At 55.4% G+C, this 21,163-nt stretch overlaps 1 protein-coding gene across 2 annotated transcripts in view; it reads left to right on the top strand.

Annotated features, from left to right (window-relative positions):
* GNG7 (G protein subunit gamma 7) overlaps positions 1–21,163 on the top strand; it is a 117,301-nt gene that overhangs the window by 28,186 nt on the left and 67,952 nt on the right. For both annotated transcript variants that reach the window (XM_053910408.1, XM_024569176.4), the window contains exon 2: positions 9,573–9,630. The gene's annotated coding sequence lies outside the window, so the exon portion shown is untranslated. The remainder of the gene's footprint in view (positions 1–9,572; positions 9,631–21,163) is intronic.

Here is a 21,163-nt window from a genome sequence, read left to right as displayed (position 1 = left end):
ATATCTCATCTGCTGTAAATAATGCTGCAGTGAGCTGGGGTCCACATATCTTCTTGATGTCTTTTCTCGGGGTACATACACAGAATTGCGCTTGGTGGATTGTGAGGCAGCTCTGTTTTGAGGTTTCTGAGGAACCTTCATTTCCCACAGTGGCTGCGCCAGTTCGCAGTCTCACCCACAGCACCCTAGGTTCCCTTTGCTCTCCCTCCTCACCCGCACCTGCCGCCTGTTGATTTAGTGACTGAGGTATTTTGGGTGCCCTTTGCATTCAGTTTTCTAGCCGGTTGATGGAGGCGAGGGGTTTACTAACTAGGGGACGGGTTTTCCAGGCGGTGGGGAAGCAACATCCCTCTTCTGGATTTAAAAGAAGCATCACCTCTGGGGTTGCAAGCGTTGTGTGTTGTCGGATGGTCTGAGATCGGTTTGCCAGACGATGGCGTCCTGGAGCTTTCCCGCTGCCCCGGGGTGTCAGTTCAGGACGAGAGCGCGAGATGTGTGTCTGCGCCGCTGCCTGGACGTGCGCGTTTGTGGCTAAAATGCCGTCCTTCTTTCAGGACCGCACACTGCAGCCGGGGCCGAAGCCAGGCTGCCTGGTTTTGTAAACAAAGTTTCGTTGGGGCGCGGTCACACCCATTTGTCTAGACAGCCCAGTGGAGTTGTAGGGACAGAGACCGTGTAATTTGCAAAGCCAAAAATGTTCACCGGCTGGCCCTTCCCCGAAACACGCTGCCGGGCCCTCATCTTGTCGTTAAAGCAGGTAATGGAGGGTCTGCCGTAGTGAAGAAGTTCTGCTGTGCACGTTAGTCCATGATGTATGCACATGTGACGAAGTTTTAATAATAAAGCAGTTGTGTACTGTTAACATGTTGGGCACTGCTTTAGGCATTTTATAGATGTTATTAACCCAACACACCCACCTGGAAGGTGCTGCTGTGCTCTCCCTGCTGCAGGTTTGGAAGCTGAGGTGGCGGGGGGGGGGGGGGGGGGGGAGAAATTAAGGTGGGGCAGATGGTACGCCACCCTGCCGCCCCTCACACGCACGAATATATGTCCCCTTCCGCCCCGCTCCGTGGGAGCCAGTGCGGCTGCTTTAACTGTGACCGGAAAGAGAAGTCTGTTCGTGCACATTTTCTTTTTTTACTGTCTGAAGTTGGTCCTCTTCCCAAGTCAGTTGCCTGTCCCTCCGTATATTACAGCCCCAGGTGGTGGAGGACACAGCCTAGCGTGGTGGGGTGCTCCTGTCCCCGGGGGCCCCGGGCGGTACCTGGGAATGTCACTCTGGGGGTGTTCCTGGCACTGAGTGGGGGTGGGGGACAGGAATGCTGCCCAATGCCCTGCACTGCCCAGGACGGGCCCCTACAGAATGACCCGGCCCCACTTCCACAGTGCTGAGGGGGAGAGACCCTGTGTTAGTTATTTGGAAAAAAATTGAGGCCTATCCCTGCTCACAGAAGGCACCAGAGCAAATCCCCAATGGTCAGACCATGTAAAATAGGGGAACCCCCCCGCACCTCCCACCCTCGTATTACAAAGAGGAAGGTTGGGCCTATAAGCCACCAAGAGCATAGTCCTGCTCAGCTCCCAGAGACCTTTAACCCCTGGGGTCAAGCCCACTGTGCCCATTTGCCCTGTCTCACTGGGGGCGTGGTGGCACCTGATTTGGGTCAGTATTGACCAAGTCCACAATCAGCTGAGTGGCTTTGGAGCAGCATGTCATTGCCCTGGCCCTCAGCTGCCTTCCCTAGTCCCCCGGCTCTCCTCCCCCTTCATTTGCAGTCATAGCTTGTCACGGTGACATATTTAGATGGTTACCGTGGTGATGAGTGAAGGCTGAGGTAATAGCTGCAGCAAGTGCATAAAAGCCAGTGCTGTTTCTATATCCAGCCCCCAGCGAGATGGAGGCTGTCCCGCCACGTGCAGGTGGGACGTCAGTGTGGGAAGGCAAGGGGTTCAGACATCCCATCTCGCCCACTCAGTTCCCAGAGGCAGGATCTGCAGCCTGGGCTGGGGAGAGCTGCCTGTGCTGGGTGCCTGGCAGTTCCCGCTGTGGGGGGCCTGCTCAGAGCAGGGCTTCTCCTCCCGGGCAGTCTCGCCCCCAGAGGACACTGGGCCTGTCTGGGGACATCCGTGATCATCAGGACTAGGGGTGCTCCTGCCATCAATGAGTGGGGTTCAGGTGTGCTGCGCAGTGTTCCCCAGTGCCCAGGAAGACCCCACAGAGTGATCGGCTCCCGTGCCTGCAGTGCCAAGGGGGGGAACATTGCTTTAGGGGAAGCAGAGAGAGGCAGTGGGTTTGTTCAGTTTTGAGTGCTGGCTTCGAAGGCTTGATAATTTGTGAGAGGCCAAAGGCTCCACTTTCTCGCACTAGTTGTCCCACCATGCTGCTCTCACTGAGTTACCGGTCCCTTCGGGCTTGCCATCGGAAAAACGTAATAGCTGACCAAGTGTCTACACGGAGATGTCAGGTGAATCAGCCCAGATGCAGGTGTCTCCATTGTCCCTTGCTGTGTAACAAATGACCCCGCAACTTAACCAGCAAGCGTGTATTACCCCACCGTTTCGATGGGTCAGGAATTTGAGGGCAGCTTGGCTGGGTGGCCCGCGCTCGGAGACTCTCAGGAGGTTGCAGAGCACATGCCAGCCAGGGCTGCCTCTCCTGGAGGCTCTGCCGGGATGGAGGAGCCCCTCCAGGGCAGCTCCCTGGTGTGCGTGCGCATCCTCATAATGCAGCAGCCAGTTTTCCCCAGAGAGAGTGAGGAGGAAGCCACGTGTCTTTCAGGACTTGGTCTCGGAAGTGACACATTGTCGCCTCTTGCACGTGTGATTGGTCACATGGACCTGCTGTGGCCCAGGGAGGGAGGAGACCGCTCAGGAGCATGAGTGTCAGCAGACCGGCCGGTGGAGACTGGCTAGCACAGCAGGTGGACTTCTTTCAGGAGTCAGATGGAACAGTTCATTTGCCCAGTGTTCCTATAAAACCACAGGAAAAGCACACCACCTGCCATCACCCAGAAATGCTGTGTGAAGTGGTAGATTCAGTGGTTTCCCCGAGAAATGGCAGTCATCGGTGTTTCCAGCCCAGGCCGTTCCCAGGGCATCCTGGGTAGAATTGCAGTGTCTGGAAACGTCCTTGGGGTGCCTTTTGTCCACTTAGTTCAGCTGTTTTTATCCTTCTCCCTGTGAAGTTTGGAGGACAGACACAGGGTGGGTGACGAGAGACATGTGTCTAGTTTCTCCTTTCCACACGGTGCTGGGGCACAAGGAGGAAGAGGGGCCCCTCGGAGAGCTTCACTCCAGGAGATGGGAGGAATTGAATTTCCCCAAGCGGAAGTGGCGGGAGGAGTGGGTTGAGCCTCATCCGCAGGGGGAGAACGAGGAGGTGGTCTCCTGCTCTGTGCCGTCTTGCAGCAGTCAGCTCATCTCCAGCCAGCAAACGCTTTAGGTTGGGCAGGAATCCACACGTGGGGGAGATTCTGTCGGGGTTCTGCTCTGATCTGCCCCTGGGGCCGCTGTGGTCCCTGGGCCTGGCGTGGCTCTGGTGTCAGTTAATCCAGGCCTGAGTGGCAGGAGAGTTTGACGCTTACATATCACATTATTACAACATTTGTGGGAGCTTGGAGGGAAAAGGAGGAAACCCTTTGGTCAGGACTGACCTGGCTTCTCTCGGGGTCTCGTTGGTAACGGCTGTTGTGAAGGGATCGGCTGGTAGCACGAGAATGCTTAGGGGTTAGCTGGGCTCTCTCCTCCCTCTCCCTCCCTCCCTCCCTCCCTCCCTTCCTTCTTCCTTTCTCCATTCCTTCTTCCCGTCCTTCCTTCCTCCCTTCCTAACTTCCTCCCTTCCCCCCTTTTTCTCTTGGTTCATGATGATGTAACTCCTAACTTATCTGTTCGAGACCCTTTTTTAAGAGACTACTTACTAGAGTGGTTTTAGGTGAACAGAGAAGTGGAAGACAGCGCAGAGGGTTTCCGTACTTCCCCACCCCTACACACCCACACTCCCCGTTACCGCCACTCAGTGTCGTGTGTTGTGTGCAGCCGACGCGCCAGTGTTGGTGCGCGTGTGTGCGTGCCGTTGTGCCGGTCCCTGTTCACTACGAGTAGTTACGCTGTAGTTTGCAGACCGTCATTAAACAATCACTGTGATGCCGCTTCGTGTCTGGGGCCCCCCCAACAGGGGACCCCAGCACGTGAAAGCACCGGCGTTGGTTTTGCAACATTCTGCTGCTCGGAAAACCAGGATTTCTCTTTGTGACACTCGAAGCTCTCTGGAATCCAACTCGAGTTCACGGATCACCCAACTCTGTAAAGGCCAGAGTGTAAATATTTGGCTCTGCAGGCCGATTGCCCTCTGTCATTACTACTCAGCGCTTCTACTGTAGTATAAGAAACATGTACGTGAAGAGGGGCGTCGTGTGCCAATAAGACTTTGTATTTACAGAAGCGAGCAGTGGGCTGGGTGGGGCCCGTGGCCAGAGCCTGCCATCCCCTGCTCGCCGTCTCGCCTTTATCTAAGGTCTGTTCCCTGCTTTCCCAGAACTGGGAAATAACGAGGGACTTATGGCCGGGGTCTGCCCGGTCTGGCTTCTGGTCCTAGCCATGCTTGCGTATGACTGTGAGCAGTTTGCCCCCTTTCTCTGGGACCCAGTTTGTTCATTTATAATAGTGTTTATAACTAAATGGGCAGGTATATATAAAATGTTTAGCACAGAGACTGGCATGTGTATGTTCAGTAAGTATTGGGATGCTTTTGTTCTACTGTGCGAATGATTTACTTCAATAGTCTCCTGTTATGTTACTAGTGAGCTAATGCTGCGTAACAAACCACCCCAAATGTAGCGGCTTCAAACAACACACATTCAGTATCTCACAGTGTCTGTGGGTCAGGAGTCGGGGTCCTCCGCTCAGGGTCTCTCACTGGTTGCAGTCAAGGTGTCCGCGGGGCTGGGGTCTCATCAGAAAGCTCAGCGGGGGAGGTTGCCAGTTCCCAGCATCACGGCAGTCGGCTGGATTCGGATGCAGTTCCTCTGGGCCCTAGTGCGTCCCTGGCTGCGGGACGCAGGCCACACGGATGTCGCTGACGTGGCTGCTTGGTCTCGCGTGCAGGCTGAGGCAGCAGCTGAGTCTGTCAGCCAGGTGCAAGTCACAGTCTTCTGCAATGTAATACCCAAGTGACACCCCCTCACCTTTGCCAGAGTCACTGGCCCCCCACACTTCAGGAGAGGGGATTAGACAAAGGGGTGACTACCAGTAGTTGAGGTCACAGGGCCCGGTGGGCAGTGAAGAGACTTTATTTCTCTCTTTTGCTCTGGGTCATAGGAGCACTTCTCACAGAGCGCTTTCTGTTCGGTGCTCGTGGTCGGGTTCCATCTTTTTCTCAGGTCCCAAGCAGACAGTCTTGGCTTTGTCTCAGGTGAGAAAACGGAAGCACGGGGCATCAGACGCGCAGCCATCAGGCACCATTGCCCACACTCAGCACACGTCTGCCTGACCCCGCGGTGCCCTGTGGCACCATCACCTTCCCCAGGGACCCCTGCCGTACCATCGGTGCGGACAGAGTCCGGCGCTGGTCAGCCCCGCCGTAGGAGATTCTCACAGCACCGGCACGCGGGGCGTCTGTTATGTGCTGGGGCCCGTGGAGGCCACGGCCATTGTGATATCTGTGACTTCCTTGTCCCCTTGCCCCCAGAACCAAACTCGCCCTGCGAAGAGCACACAATTCAAATGTACTTACATCAGACAGGAACGGCGGGGGCGGCGTGTCCCTTCTCTGCTGCTCCACGAGAGTGTCATCAGTCCTGGGACTCAGGTGTGCCCTGAAACCTGCCCAGGGGCCCCTTTCTTAAGGATTGCCAGGTCAAAGCCACATGCCATCCCACCTGCACAGCCCACAGGCCCCTGTGCCCCCCAGTTCTTCGTGACTGCCCTTCACCCCAGCCCTGCGCCAGCCCTTGAGATTGATAGCAGGCTCCTGCCCGCAAAGGGATTTGCCCTTCAGGACAGGAGTGCAGCTCCGGAAGCTGACTGCTGCGTTCCCTGTCCTCCCTGCGGGGGATACTAGGCAATAAATGGGGAACATCTGCGGTGGTCAGGACTTTGGGAACTCCTGGCATTGAGTGGGGGTGGGGCAGGAATGTTATAGTGCCTCACAGTGCCCAGGATGCCCCCCCCCAGAGAGCAATTGCTCCAAATGTAAGCAGTGAGGGGGGCTCAGATTCTAGAGGGAGGGAGGGCAGCATTTGCACACATGTGTCGGTTGTCCAAACCCTTGGAAAAGTTCTGGAACCTCTGATCTAGAGAAGTAGGTTGTGACTTGCTGGCTTCCTGCCCAGATGTGACATCCTGGGTCAGCCAGGGCTGGTTCCTCAGCTCCTCACTGGTGATGGACTCTAAAGGGTCCAGAGCAACCTGACCCCTCCAGGCCTGTCCTGCTTTGTCAGGGATCCATCATCCTCCCCCTAAGCCAATCTCATGGCCGTGTTTTTGGCAGTTTTGAAAATCCAGGTTTGGGAGCTCAGGGTCCAGTCACCTGTGTCCCTGCCCACCATCCACCGCTTCAAATTTATTGAACCTTTTTCAAATTATAAGGAACCACCAGGAAGTTAATGAAGGAAGACCCTCAAGTGCTCTTGGTTTGAGATTATGGTTTTACTTTCCTTTTCCAAGGTGACAGATGACACAGCCGAAGTCTGCAGCTGAGGACCAGCGCGCATGACAGGTCTGGCCCCAAGCCAAGCCTGCGCTGCCCCTGCCCCTGTGCCTGGCCCACAGGAATGCAGTGGGGTTCCCAAGTGTCAGTCTCATTTCAGGCCAGGCTTCTGGGCAGGCTTCAGGCTCACCCAGCTCTGGGCTCCGCCTGGTCTCCTCCCCATCACCCCGCTCTGCAGGTTGCTCCCTTAGCACTGGACTGAATGGTGCGCAGGAATCCCCGAGCCCCTCCCGTGGGCGGGCCTGGCGAAAGCTATTGGAACTGCCATGCAGGCAAAACACACGAGATTCCTGCCATTTGGGGTCTTGTCTCTTCTGGGGAGGCTTGACTTTGAACCATGTAATGCTGATGGGCACAGAGTCTCTTTGGGGGCGGTGACAGGGTCCTGGGGTCAAACAGTGTGGTGCTTGCACACCCTGTCACTATCCTAAAAGGCTCTGAATCAGACACTTTAAAAGGGTGAATTTTATACCATGTGAACTATATATCTCAATTTTAAGAAGAGGCATGTGGACAGTGAGCCTCACAGGTTGCAGTAAGTGGTACCCACCGCAGGGGGACGCACGAGTCCTTCCTCAGGGCGCCGCTGACCACCACCGTGGGAGATGATGCTCGTTCTCTTGCGTGGTTTATTTGTCCCTCACAGCACCTGGGATGTTCTACCCAGAGTGTTCGTTACTTGTGCCTGAGGTTTATCTACTCTACCTCTTGGCAGTTCCCGAGGGCAGGGTCTTTCTGGGGTCTGCAGGCCACTGCGCACCCTGCTGTTGCCATCTCGAAATTTGCACTGATTTTTGAACCAGGGATCCCACTGCTTCATTTTTTCTCTGGCTCTGCAAATTCTTTGGCAGGTCCTGTGGGGCTTGGCATTCACTCCGACGGGAAGCGGAAGTCCGGCATCTTGTCTGGCCGAGCGAGCTGTGAAGTCCTGGGCGCAGCCTGGCGCCGCTGGTGGAGCTCGCAGTCTGCCATCTCGTGGCCCCGGGGAGGAGCTGCAGGGATGAGTTTTGTCCAGGATGCCCAAGCTGGTCTGGGCCAAGGGCAGCAGGGGTGGAGGTTACCTCACTGCTCAAGTCCAAGTTCAAGAGCTCAAGGACAGCGGCCAGCAGCTGGTGTTCAAGGGCTGGGGATGGGGAGATTTGTAGTCGGTAGATGTAGAGGCAGAGAGCGAGAAACCCTTTTTAAGTGATTCGTGAGACACCCATGTTCACAGCAGCACAATTTACAGAAGCAAAAAGGGGGGAACAGCCCAGATGTCCATCAGTGGATGTTGGCTAAACAATGTGCCCACCCACACGGTGGAATATTACTCAGCCACGAAAAGGAGTGAGGCAGTTACAGCGCGGATAGACCTGGAACTCACGATGCTCAGTGAGAAGCCGGACACAAAAGGCCACACACTGCGATTCACTGTGCATTCAATCACTGTGTGGTTTTACGTGGCGTGTCCCGAACGGCAGACCCTCAGAGACAGGAGTGGGTTGGTAGTTGCCAGGGGCTGGGAAGTGGCTGCTGGCTGATGGGGACAGGGTATCCTTTAAGGGTGATGAAAATGTCCTAAAATTTAATTTGGTGCCAGTCACACAACCTTGTGAATATACTAAAAACCACTGAGTCATGCATTTCAAATGGGTGAATCGTGTGGCATGAAAATGATGTCCCAATAAGACTGTAAAAGTGGCACCTCGTTTATTAGGCACTGTTTCCTGGGTTTGATGACGTCCCTTAATTGCGTAAGGAGCTGCCATCTGGGGAACTGGGCGAAGGGTTCCTGGGACCCCTCTTTGCTGGTTTTGCAGTTTCTTGTGAGTCTTTAATTGATGCAAAAATAAAAAGTCGAAGGATTATATGCGCAAATGGTTCCTGCGAGGTTGAGGCAAGTCATGGCCTCCAGGGCAAAGCGTGTGTTGCTCCAGCCCTCTCATTCCTCATCTCTTCCAGCCACTGCTGCTTGGCCAGACAGTCCCCAGGTGCCCCTTTTGCCTCAGTGTCCCAGCAGTTCCTGTCCTAAGTGGTGGCCTGGAAGAGCAGATCCTGCTGGGTTCCGTTCTAGCAGCTCCAGGATCCCAAAGGGCTTAGGGCATTCCTGGGGCAGCGGCGCCACCTGCAGGTGACAGTGGGGACTTCAGTTCTCCATCCTGGCCTTTTACTGGTAGCAAATTAGCCTCAACTTGGGGAAAGGAACCAGCACTTAAAATTTTTCATTGAGTTATTCTTTTTACTTTAGAATAGTTTTAGATTTTTAGAAGAGTTTCAAAGACGGTACAGGGAGTTCCCGTCTACCCATCACCCAGTTTTCCAAGGGTCATGTCTTCATAGTCCCTGCAGGTCTGTGACCGGCAAGAGACAGACGTGGGCACGTTGACTCGCACTCAGCTCCACCCCTCGTTCTGGTTTCCCTGGTTCCCTCTCGTCTGGCCCAGGGCCTCGTCCAGGGCCCCAGAGGCAGTTAGTTCTCACAGCGCCTTTAGGCAGACCTGGGCGCCCTGGGGCAGGGGGCTGCCTCAGTCTCCCCTTCTTCCTCCCAGGGGATCACGAGGTTCAAATGATGCAGGTCAACATCTTTGACAAAAGGGCCTGTAAACATCCAGGCCTCTCATTTAACTTAGTTTTGAAACGTGGAAATTTACCAGGGATAGTGTCCTAAATCGGTAATTGCGTTATTAAATCTGCCCTCTCTGCTTCTTGAAGCACCCTGTTTGTGCTATCCCCAGTGTCTGCCCGAGTAACCAAAAGGCAGAACTCCCAACACGATTTTTACCATTGTCTAGCCGTGAGCTTGTGACTCTTCTGTGCCGATGCCTGCAGGAACACCCGAATTTCTGGCCACGTGATGCTTAGCTAAAGTCTTATGTTTCTCTTCCAGGGAGCGGACGTTTGGTTCCTGGAACCTCGACGCCGAAGACCCGAGGCCTTGCGCACAGGTCGGTGTCCAGGTGCTTTCTTCTCTCCACATCCACAGTTCGCGCAGGTGTTGGGTTGGCCTTTCGGAGCCAGGATGAGAGTTAAGATGTTGGTTTGCCGTTGGGGCGTGTGTCCTGGCTACGCACGCCAGAATCTTCTCTGAGGGTTTGTCCTTTCCGCCGAGAGCGCATGGCAGCAACAGAGAAGGTCTTCGGCTCTTGGACCCCAGGTGCCCAGTGCACCCGGGACGGGGCCAGGGCGGAGGGTGTGCGAGCGCGCTGGCCTGCTTTCAGCTGCACCACTGCCAGGAGCGGAGACCTGTCACCCACCCTGGCAGGCGGGGGCCCTGCAATGACTTCAGGAAGGTTCCTTTTTAACACGTTAGGACAGAGCTAAGGCTCAGGTCCTGTTCTGTTAGCTTCTGTCTGTTTCTCTCTGGCCTCATTCCCCAAAGGGTTTTGAGGAGCTCTTAGAATGTGGGGAGAGAAAATGGTGTGAAAATGGCTAGGGACTGCTTGTGCTCTGGGCCACCCTGGCCTGTTGCCTCTACTGCAGTTCTCGGGTGTGGCTCCTGCCCAGTGGGGAGCCCCCTACTCCTTGCTCCTTTCTCCCTAAATGTCTTTGCCACACTCATGGAGTCTTCTCTGTTGTGTGATATTTAGAATAAACTTCCCGTGTTCTAACAATCCTGATGGAATTTTGATTAGGATTGTGTTTATGGATAAACTTCAGGGAGATCTGATGCCTTTATAATGTTGGCTGTTCCTATTCAGTGTTTGTATTTGTATAAAAGAAAAAATGTTAGAAAAGAAGGCAGACCCCAAAGATGGCAGACTCAGCACATTGCCTGAGTCCATTTAGATGAAATTTCTAGAGGAAGCAAATGCGTACTGGTTGCCAGGGGCTGGGTGGGAAGGTGCTTTTAACGTGAATGAGATGGGCATCGGGAATCTGATGGGGCCAAGGGAGGGGTCCAGCGCTGCGTGGCGGGGGCCAGTCACATGGCTCAGTGAGCTCAGCAGGAAATCTTTTGAGTTGTGTACTTCAAACTAGTAAATTTTCAGAATTAAAAAAGATACATATATTTTAGCTAAGCCAGAGAGAAGAGGCTGTCCCTGAGGCCAGAGACCAAAACGCTGAGGTTGGAGCCTTGGCGTCCACCTGACTCGTTGCGGCTCAGCCTAGGCGCAGGGCACACTTACAGCCTGACTCCTGCTTCGAAAAGTCGCCCGCCCGAGGGGAGCCTGGTGAGTGCAGGCGTGCGGTCTGCACGGGGCTGGACGGGCGATGCTGTGCTGCGTCAGCCCCACACCGGCTTCCTGCGAAAAGAAAGTGGGAGTGCGGGCAAGTATAGGGGAGCAGTGCCACCCAAACCCCCACCAGCGAGGACCTTGTGGGCATCTGGTGAGTGTCCTCTTCTTCCAATCTCCGTGAACTGCACCCGCATGATGATTTTAGAAAAATAGGCTTTTTCCTTTAATAAGCTCATTTCACTCAATGGGCATTTTTCCTCATCAGTAAAGCTGGATTTCCATCTTTTCTGACACCGGTTTAACGTTCCACCTATACACGTATAATCATTTATTTCTTTAAAATAATTTTATAATTGATTTGACTGGTGTCTTCTTGGTGGGCTTCTGTGGGTATTTATTCCCCCCCCCCTTTTTTTTTTTTGCTGTGATCTGGGACGAATGTCCTTGTGCAAACTTTGTACAATTGCGGGTGGTTATTATTTGGGGTAAGTTCCTATAAGTAGGTTTGCAGGGTGTGTGTATCTGTCTGTATGTCTGTCTGTCTGTTTAAATCAGGGTGTTTTCATATACATTTTTGACTTTTCAGCCACAGGGACCCCCAGAAATGCACTATTTCCATTCCCAGGGCGCTTCCCCTAATATCCTACTACAGTTTTCACATCCTGACCAGCCAGGACACTCGCGTGGCTGCTGTGTCTGGGTCTTCTGCATTATCCGTGGATTCAGCATTTGCTCTCAGGAGCTTCCGCTGCGAGTGGCCTGGCCGTGTTTGCGTTGGGGGTTTCTCTCTCTCATAAATCTGCGTGAGCTCCTCCCGCGTACTTGCTCGCTGCTGCCTGGCGTCTGTCATGCACACACTTACTTTTCTGAGCGTGTCTTCCCGCTTGGCCGGCGCTGGTTCGCTGTAGGCACACAAGTGTTCTTTGCGTTTGGGAGGCACTCTTCAATTTCAGGATTATAAAAACAATTCACCTGCATTGCGTCCTGGTTGCACATTTTGCACTTAACTCCTTGAGCCGTTTGAAATTCGGCTGTGCTCGTGGGTCTCCCTGGGGCGATCTGGCCCCTGGGGGATGTGGAGATGTCTGGGGACATCTGTGGTTGTCACAACTGGGGGTGCCCCTGGTACCGAGTGGGTGGGGGCCAGGGATGTTGCTCAGCACCCCACAGCGCCCAGGAGGGCCTCCCACCCCAAGAATGACCAGATCCTGACGCCTGCAGTGCTGAAGGGGGAGCGCTGCCCCACCTGCCTCGGGTCTAGAGGGACCCATTCGTCTTTATTACAGACCCGAATCTGTGTCATCCCCACAGGGGGAAAGCCCGCTAATTACATTTTCCTACGTGCTAACGACGGCGTTTCTAGGGAGACAGCTTTGGGAACGCCACGGAGACAGAGGTTCCTGCTGTCTGAGCGCTGTGAGTGCGGTGTGCGAGTCTCACGCCAGCGAGTCAGCGGGACGTCCGAGTCGCTGGACACTCTGAACGCGTCTTCTTTGGCTTTGATCCCTTTACGTACAACGGGAGGTGGATTCTGCCCTCAGGGGACAGTAGGCCATGTCTGGGAACATCTTTGTTTGTCACGACTGGGGGTGCTCCTGGCATCTAGTGGATGGGAGCCGGGATGCTCTCAGCACCCCAGAGTGCCCCATACAGCCCCGTGGAGAGTGACTGCCCGATGGCAGCCAGGAGGAGCCCTGTTGGAGGGAGATGGAATTATTTGCTGAGCTGGCCTACCGCAGGCGGGTCTTGCAGAGGGTATGAAGAGAACTCCTTGAAGTGGGCGATGCCAGGCTGTGTCATTTTTAAAACTTTAATAGTCACTTCTTGAGCACATCGTGTTTGCTGGGAGCTGTTAGCCGTCCACAGGCATCCTCACATTCAGTTCCCCATGGCACCAGGGTCCAAGACGGGCAAGACTCTGACCATGGTCTCCTACTACGGAGTGGCCACCTCTCTGGAGAGCTGGTGTGTCATTGAGTAAGGGTCACTGCTACCCATCCTGGGGGCAGAACCAGTGCTCTGATCTGCTCCTCTGAATTTCTGCAGATGCCGGTGGGTGGTGAGGTTTGCTCCCGGGTGTCTGGGTCTGGGCAATATTTGCCACAGGGCTGCGGTTCCCTCTGGAAGCCACTAGGGGGCAGAGAAGGCCCATGGGATCAGACTGGGCCTTGAGCCAGGTGGCAGTGGACTCTTAGGTACACGTAGGTGGGTACCCAGACATCTTCAGTCAACCTCTTGCCTCTATTGGATCCCTGTAACCACCCATCCCTATTCTCTGAGATATTCTGATTCAGCAGTGAGAGTCCCATAGTCACCCTTTTCCAGCCCTCCCCCCCTCCCCCCCGCCCCAGCCGTCTCACGGACACAGAGCCCCTGTCTGTTGGTGTAGGAGAGAGGCAGAAAACAGGGGCTCAAGGACCATGGGGGCCAGAGCATCTGCACACCCCCAAATGCACCCTGTACCTGGGCGTGGCCCAGTGGCTGGAGCAGAGGCTGCGTCAGGGAAGCGAAAGAGGCAGGGTCGGGGGTGGCAGCCTGGCTGCTGCTTTCCCACCCCCAACACTGAAGCGCTGGCCACGTGGGGCCTCTGCAGGCCAGTCCCATGCAGCCACTCCTTTGGGGCTCACTGAAATGACACCAACCCTCAGAAGCCTCTGGGGCCTCCTGAGTGTGGAATCTGCCTGGTGTGCCCCAGTGGCACCCTTGTGTGCGTGTCACACCTTTGACTACACTTACCTGGGTAGTTACTGTTTGGCCTGGCTGGGCACATGGCGACCCGCCCAGAGATTTTTATTCGCTCCCTCAGCGAGGATGTCCAGACACCTGCCCGGGCCAGGTTCTGGGGAAACAGCAGTGCCCAGGACCACCCAAGCCCCCAGCTCTCCTGGAGGTGACCTTCTAGCAGGAATTGTGGGCCCACTGGTGGCGCTCCTTAGTCCTGGCCGGTGACCCTGGGGGCAAGTTCACATAGTGAGGCCCTGTCTCACTGGTCCCTCTCACACTTTGTTTGGAGGTGCAGTGTTTCCAGTGGGCGGAACGTGCTGTTGTCTTGAAGTTCGGAGGGTGGGGCTGGGGACACAGCCAGCGGAGTCCTGCCTCACAGCGAGCGAGAGTCCCTACAACATGGCAGCCATGTGGTGCCATGTGGTTTCCCAGGGACCTGCGTCCACGGAGTGCGCAGACCATCCCGCTTGGGGGGCGACACTGGGTTTGAGCTGAGCACAGCGTCCAGAGCTGCGACTTCTAACGTGGTGGCCGCTGGCCACAGCGGGCTACTGAGCACCTGAAATGAGGTCAGGTGTGGAAATGGTATTTGGCGCATGTTGGTTTAAATTAGTGGGTTTTTTTCTTTTTTAAGATTTTATTTATTTAATTTTAGAGAGAAGGGAAGGAGGGAGAGAGGGAGAGAAACATCAATGTGTGGTTGCCTCCCGAGTCCCCCCTACCGGGGGACCTGGCCCACAACCCAGTTGTGTGCCCTGACTGGGAATCAAACCAGCAACCTTTTGGTTCCCAGGCCGGCACTCAATCCACTGAGCCACACCAGCCAGGGCTAAATCAGTGATTCTTCAGTGAGAGTGACCCTGCCCCCAGGGGACACTAGGCGAGGTCTGGAAACATCTGTGGTTGTTAAGACTGGGGGTGCTCCCGGCATTGAGTGAGTGGGGCCAGGCGTGCTGCTCTTGTCCCGCAGCCCCCAGGATGGGCCCCCTCAGAGATGACCCAGCCACAGTGTCAGCGGTGCCGAGGGGGCACCGCGGGCGAGGCAAGCATTTCTGCAGCTGTCTCACTCACTGCATAGAGCACAAAATAACTTCATCACTTCCCAACAGCACAGTCTCTCTGGGAGTTTCTGTGGGAGTTTCTGAACATTTCTCTGGGAGTTTTCTGAGAGTTTCCGAACATTTCTGCTGAAAGCATTGCCAGAGCTTTTATCTTAACAGTGGCCCCTGTGTGGGGAGCAAATCAGAGTGCTCCTCTTTCCCCTGAGTGGGGACCACTTTTGGTCTGTCCTGGGTGTGTTGAAATGCACATCATCATCCGTTCTTTCCGTGGACACACTGTTCTCCTAAAAGGACTGCCAAGATAGTCAAGACCCATCGTGTTCTGCTCGTGGAAGCTTATGGGCTGTGCCCGCCACCTTCCCAGCAGAAAACGTGCACAGTGTGTGTGTAATTACAGGATCCCTTGTGCAGCCCACAAGGGAGGGCCCTGAGCCCCCTTCCTGCAGCCTTCGGCCTCTGATTCTGAAAGCCAAGCCATACAGTACTTTCCCAGGCAGTCCTGCCTGGACTTGAGCTTGACCCCCTACAGCAGGGTCTCACCTAGGGGTGACTTTGCCCCCAGGGGACACTGGGCCGAGGCTGGGATACCTGTGGTTGTTAAGATTGGGGGTGCACCTGGCATCGAGTAGGTAGGGCCAAGGCTGTGGCCCAGCACCCCCAGTGTCCAGAATGGCTGTACCCCAGGGAATGAATGACCTGGCCCCAATGTCAGCAGTACTGAGGGGGAACCCTGCTCCATGAGATTCGTGCCTCCCAGGGTGACTCAGGACCACTGCCTTTATTCGCTGCTTTGTGCTATCGCTACGGTTCTCACCCACACCAGAGTAAGTAGGACCCACTCTTTCGGACCCTGCAGGCTAAGCTCTCTCAGCTAGTCTTCTCATGGGTTGGTTAGTGCCACCTGCTTTTATGGCTTTGAAAATCGAGGCCCAGAGAAGTTCAGGTCCAAGATCAAGGAAGAGGGGAGTCCACCAGCGGGGCAACCAGAACTGGAAGAGCCCACTGGCAACAAAGGCACGCAGACCCGCAGCATCTGCAGGCACGTGCTCTCGTTGCCAGGCAACCACTTGAACAGTCAGCCTCAAGTCAGGGGATGATGCGTGCTTGCAGTCATCAGAGAGTCATCGGACTCAAAACACAGAGGGATGACAGTCACAAATGACAAGCAGGTGGTGCGGACGGGGGAACTGTGATGAGTCCAGAGAGGGGCTCACTCAGGGTGGGCAGGAGGGACCCCCACATCCTCCCAAGACCATTCCCAGCCCTGCAGTATGCCGCCCTGACTCCCTGTCAGCTAGTGGGTACTGAGGATGTCGGCCTTGGCTCCTTACTTCCCTCCCCCCCACCACTTTGTTCTTTTAGTCAGCAAACATCAGTGTGCCTGGAGAGGGCCTCGGTGGGCTGTGCTCAGGACTTGGGGACCAGGGGGAGGGACTTGAAGGGCTGAGGGCTCCTGAGCCACCATCAGCCCAGTGGAGGCCTGACCCGGTGCACCAAATGCAGGGCCCACAGGGAACTGCTGTGTGAGGAGCTTTCCATTGACTGAGTCACCAAATGTCTCTAATTGCCATTGGTGTCTCCAAATCCAGAAGTTAAAACCTCACCCCCAGTGTGACGGTCGTTGGAGGTAGGGCCTTCGGGAGGTACAATAGTGTGATTAATAAGAAATACATATTTTGGTCTTCATCCACGGTTCCTGGCTTACAGCTCCCCAAATGCTTGGAGTTTCCTGAGCGACGGGGGCATCCCTTAAATGTGAAAGTGACGGTACAACCCCAGCGCTCTGCTTTGCCGTCACACACAAAGTGTGTTCACTAGATGTTGCTGCGTTACAAGCCACCTCGGACAGAGCAGCTTAAAGCACACCTGTCCGTTAGCTCCCGGTTCCACGGGCCGAAGTATGGACACGGCATGGCCGGCCCTCTGCTCAGCGTCTCCGTGGGCTCAGCCAGGGCTGAGTTCTCATTCGGGGCTCAACTGCGAAAGGACCCACTTCCAGGGCCACTCAGGTTGTCAGCGGGATCCAGTTCTTTCCAGTCACTCTGCCAGCTGCCAGCTAGTGATGGCCCGACTCTCAGCCCCTAGAGGTGGCTCTCAGGTCCTGTCCCAGCCACATAGTCCCCTTCATAGACCCCCTCACACTTCCAGTCTCTCACTTCGGGAAGGGCTCACCCCATTAGGCAAGGCCTTCCCAGGCAAGTTCCCCTTTTGATTCACTCAAGGTCAACTGATTTGGGACTTTAACTACATCCTCTAAATCCCTTCTTCTGTACAAAATAACCTGACCAGGGGTATCTTACCATGTCCACACTCGAGGGTTCATCTGCAGGGGCTTGGGGACTCTTAGGAGCCTGCTGGCCACACAGAGGAGGAGGAGAGGGCACAGTCGTAGTCAGGGAGATTGAGCCAAGCGCTGAGCCCCCGCTAAGGTGGAGCAGGGAGCATCTCTGCCCTCTTCTCTGACCTCTGCCCCTCCCAGTAGGATGTATTGCCAGGTCTGTGGGGGGGGGGGCAGTGTTGGGGGAGAAAGGAGGTATTTGGAGAATGCCCAACATGGTGTGGCCCATCAACACCTAAATATGCCTATGGCTTCACCTAATATATTTTTAAAATTTTTTATTTGCAAGTAATTACAAAGGAAATTGCAAAAATTGTTCAGGGGATTCAAGGGCACCCTTCCCAGCTTCCTCCTGTGATGGCATCTAATGTAACCACAGCACGAGACCAGGAAGTTGGCAGAGGGACCAGGTGTGCAGAGGTCCCCGCTGCGGATCCCCTGGGTAGGCTGGGCTTTGCCCGAGTCCCGAGGATGCAGGGCCACCTCACAGAAAGTGGAGAGAGCACTTCCTGCTCGTGTGTGTGAATACACTTAACGCTACTGAGCTGTGCACAGCAAGCAGGTTAACATCATTCTACATTATGTGTATTATTTTTTTACCACAATGAAAAGAGAGGGGAGAGGCCGGCACCAGAAGCAGCAGCAGCCCCTCTCTAGCTGGTTTTGGAGAAGGCGGCCAGACCCATGTGGACTGCCTGTGCAGGAGACCGTGTGGCCTCTAGGAGCTGAGAGCGATCCCCCACCCCTCAGCCAGCAAGAAAATGGGGGCCCCAGTCCTACAGTTGCAGGCAAATGAATTCTGCCAACCACTTGAATGAGCTTGGAAGGGACCCTAAGTTCTAGATGAGAACTCAGCCGGCCAGTCCCTTGATTTCAAGCTTCGGAGCCCCTGAGCAGAGGACCCAGTCAAGCTGTGCTCCGCTTCCTCACCCAGAAACTGTGAGATGACAGACGGGTATGTTTGAAACTACTCAGTTTGTGGCAACTTGTTACACAGCAGTAGCTGACTGATAATACCTACTGTGCTGCCTTCTGACACACTCGTTCTAAAACCCACCACTACCCTGCAAATTAGAGCTGGTTATCTCTATTTTCCCGGAGAGAAAACAGCAGCAGAGGGAGGCTAAGTAACTTTCCCAGGGCCACGAGGTAACTGTTTTGTGATACTCAAATTAGCTAACAGTCACCAGGCCCAGATCAGGAATCTGGCTCCTTAAGTCCAAGGATCTCACCAGCCTCTTGCTGGATGTTTGGTGAGTGAGTGAGAGAAGGAACGAATACTCACCTGACCTTTGGAACAGAGAGATGAGCCTGTGACAGGGACCAGGTTCACGCCGGGGACGGTGAACGGAACCTCAAGGATGTAATCGTCACACACCAAAAGGAGTGATGATCACATGGGACTCCCCTGGCTGAGTCACGGAGAGCTGAGCTCTGAGCTCATGAGCCTCCTGGAATTCGACACCCTGTTCCCCGGTGCCCTGACTAATGTCCCAGCTGACTCAGAGCCCTGCTCGGATGAGAGGCCAGCATCCAAGAGACTGGCAAAGCCAGGGTGGCAGGAGGGACAGCCAGCCAGGCCTGGGTGGGGGCTTGTGGCACCCAGGCTGCAGCAGTGAGGATGGGCACACAGGGTGGGCAGGAAGAGGGGGGCCACATGGCTGGTGCTCCCAGCAAACCACTACCAGGTCTCTTGCTTCCAACTGGGGCTGCTCACTCTCTGTGGGTGGCCGTCCTGGGCACAGTGGGGCGGTGAGCAGCATCCCTGGCCCCCACCCTCTCGAGGCCAGGAGCACCCACAGTGTGACAATCACAGGTGTCCCCAGACATCCCCCGGTGCCCCCTTGGCCAAGTGAATGGTTGACGACAATGCTGCCTGAGTTGGAGCAGCGCTCACCCGGGGGCTCTGTCCAGGGCTCAGGGAGGTCTTCCTGGAGGAAGCTGTGTGTGAGTTGAGGTTGACGTGCCCTGGAGCTGACGAGGGTAGGTGGGCCCTCTAGGCGGCAGAGGAGCAGAGGCTGGTGAGGGAGCGGGAGTGGGAGCCCACAAACAGAGGTGGCGCTTTATTCCAAGGGCAGTAGGGGCCATAGAGGGCCCAGCCCCACCCCTGGCAACAATTGACTGACCCCCTTGTTTTACAGATTAGGCACTGGGGCACCTTGAAGGCGTGGGTGGGCCCAGGTCTCAGCGGGCCTCAGGGCTGTTCTCACAAGGCCACTGGCCATGACAGTTTGGGGTTGTGGTTTGGGGGTACTTGTGGGCCCTGGAGCCCAGCCCAGAAGTAGCACCCACCACAGTGCCTCCCAGCTCCCAGAGCCCTGCTCAGGCGGGGCTTCCTGCTGCCCTGTTCCCATTTGGTGAAATTGGGATAACTGCCTTCCTCCTTCCTGAAGACACCAGAGGTCATCCAGCTTCTCTGGTGTCTTTGGAAATGCTGGGAGTCAGTGAGTGACCCCAGGACACTCAACAGGTTGGTGGCAAGCCCTGGACCCCGTTCCCAGTCCCAGCATTCTTGCCCTCGACTGAGGGTAAGAAAGAAGTAGCCGAATCACAGAACAGAACAGGTCCAGGCCCAGAGCCCATCCCCCTGGGAGTGATAGGCAGGGGCCCACCAGGAAGGACGGCCGCAGGCAGTGGCTCTGTGTCCCGAGCTGACCTTGTTTTCCTGTTCCCGGGCAGGAACAGCCTGGCCTGCGGTGTGGACCTCTGCAAGCTCAGTAAACACCCAGGGGATGGAAGGCCTGGGGGCGGGGCTCCTTGCTTCCCATCTGCCCTCCCCTCCGTGTGAGTTATCAGGAAAGGGTGGCAAATCTGTTCCCTTCCCAGAAGGCTCAGACTTGGTCAGCTGCCTCCTAGGGGAGGCTGGGCAGAGGTGCCTCCTGGGGATGGCCCCCGAGTTGTGAGGCCACCAGGGCTACCGTGTTTACTCACAGGCTGCATTACTCACACACAAAAACAAGGCGTGTTCGAAGCACCTTTTCTTCTCTCTGTCGTGGTAAAATATGCTTAACGTAAAATTTGCCATCGTAGCACTTTCTCACTACGCAGCCCAGTGGCATTCAGCACGTTGGCTCTGTCGTGCCGCCGTCCCCACTGTCCCCGCCGTCCGTCTCCGGAACTTCCTCACCTTCCCAAACTGATGCTCTGTCCCCATTAAACACTACCCCCCGCCCAGCCCCTGGCTCCACCACCTACTTCCTGTCCATGGGTTTGGCTCCAGGGACCTCCTGTGAGTGGAATCGAGCAGTATTTGTCCTTACGTGTTTGGCTGGTTTCACTGAGCACAATGTCCTCAGGTTTATCCACCTCGTAGCGTGTGTCAGAATGTGCTTCCTCTTTAAGGCTGAGTACTATTCCAGTGTGCGGATGGGCCACATTGCGTTTCTCCGTTCGTCCCCTGATGGACACCTGGGTTGTTTCCACCCTTGGGCTGTTGTGAATAGTGCTGCTGTGAACACACGTGCGTAATTATCTGCTTGAGACCCTGCTTTCAATTCTTTGGAGAACGAAACGCTTTTCGGTTCTGATTTGATGCCTGGAGCTCAGCCTATGGGTCACCCGTCTGCCCCCCGGGACATGGGGGAGCCTGGTCTGAGCCACAGAACCAGGGACCTGGGCCATGAGGTGGCTTCTCCCTCATCCACCCTCACTTGGGCCCACACACCTGTAGGAAGAAAAATATATTTTTGCATAAATAAATGTGCCCTGGTATACAGTGAGAAGGACATTCCAAGTGAGGGCGCTGTCTTGGCCTGCCGGCTGCCATGGTAAAGCACCACCGACGGGGCTTGCGCAACAGAGATTAGTTTACTCCTGCGCTGGAGGGTGGAATTTTGAGATCGAGGTGTCAGCAGGGCCGGCTCCTCCTGAGGCCTCCACTGGGCGTGCAGACGACCTTCTTCTCCGTGTCCTCATGTCTTCCCGCTGTGTGTGCCTGCGTCCTACTTAAAAGGACACGAGTCTTGTTGGATTAGGGCCCACCCTAATGGCCTCATGTTACCTTAGTCACCTCTTAAAGACCACACCTCCAGACACAGTCACATTCTGAGGGGCTGGGGGTCAGGAGTCCAACATAGGAATTGGGGGGGGAACCTTCTGAGGGTCTTGGTGGACATAATTTGAGGATACTGTTTAGCCCACCACAGGGTGGGTTGAACTCAGCCCTCAGTAAGAGACC

Source organism: Desmodus rotundus, chromosome 9 (genome assembly GCF_022682495.2).
Source record: "Desmodus rotundus isolate HL8 chromosome 9, HLdesRot8A.1, whole genome shotgun sequence".
Lineage (NCBI taxonomy): Eukaryota > Metazoa > Chordata > Mammalia > Chiroptera > Phyllostomidae > Desmodus > Desmodus rotundus.
This window is presented reverse-complemented; position numbering and strand designations above follow the sequence as displayed.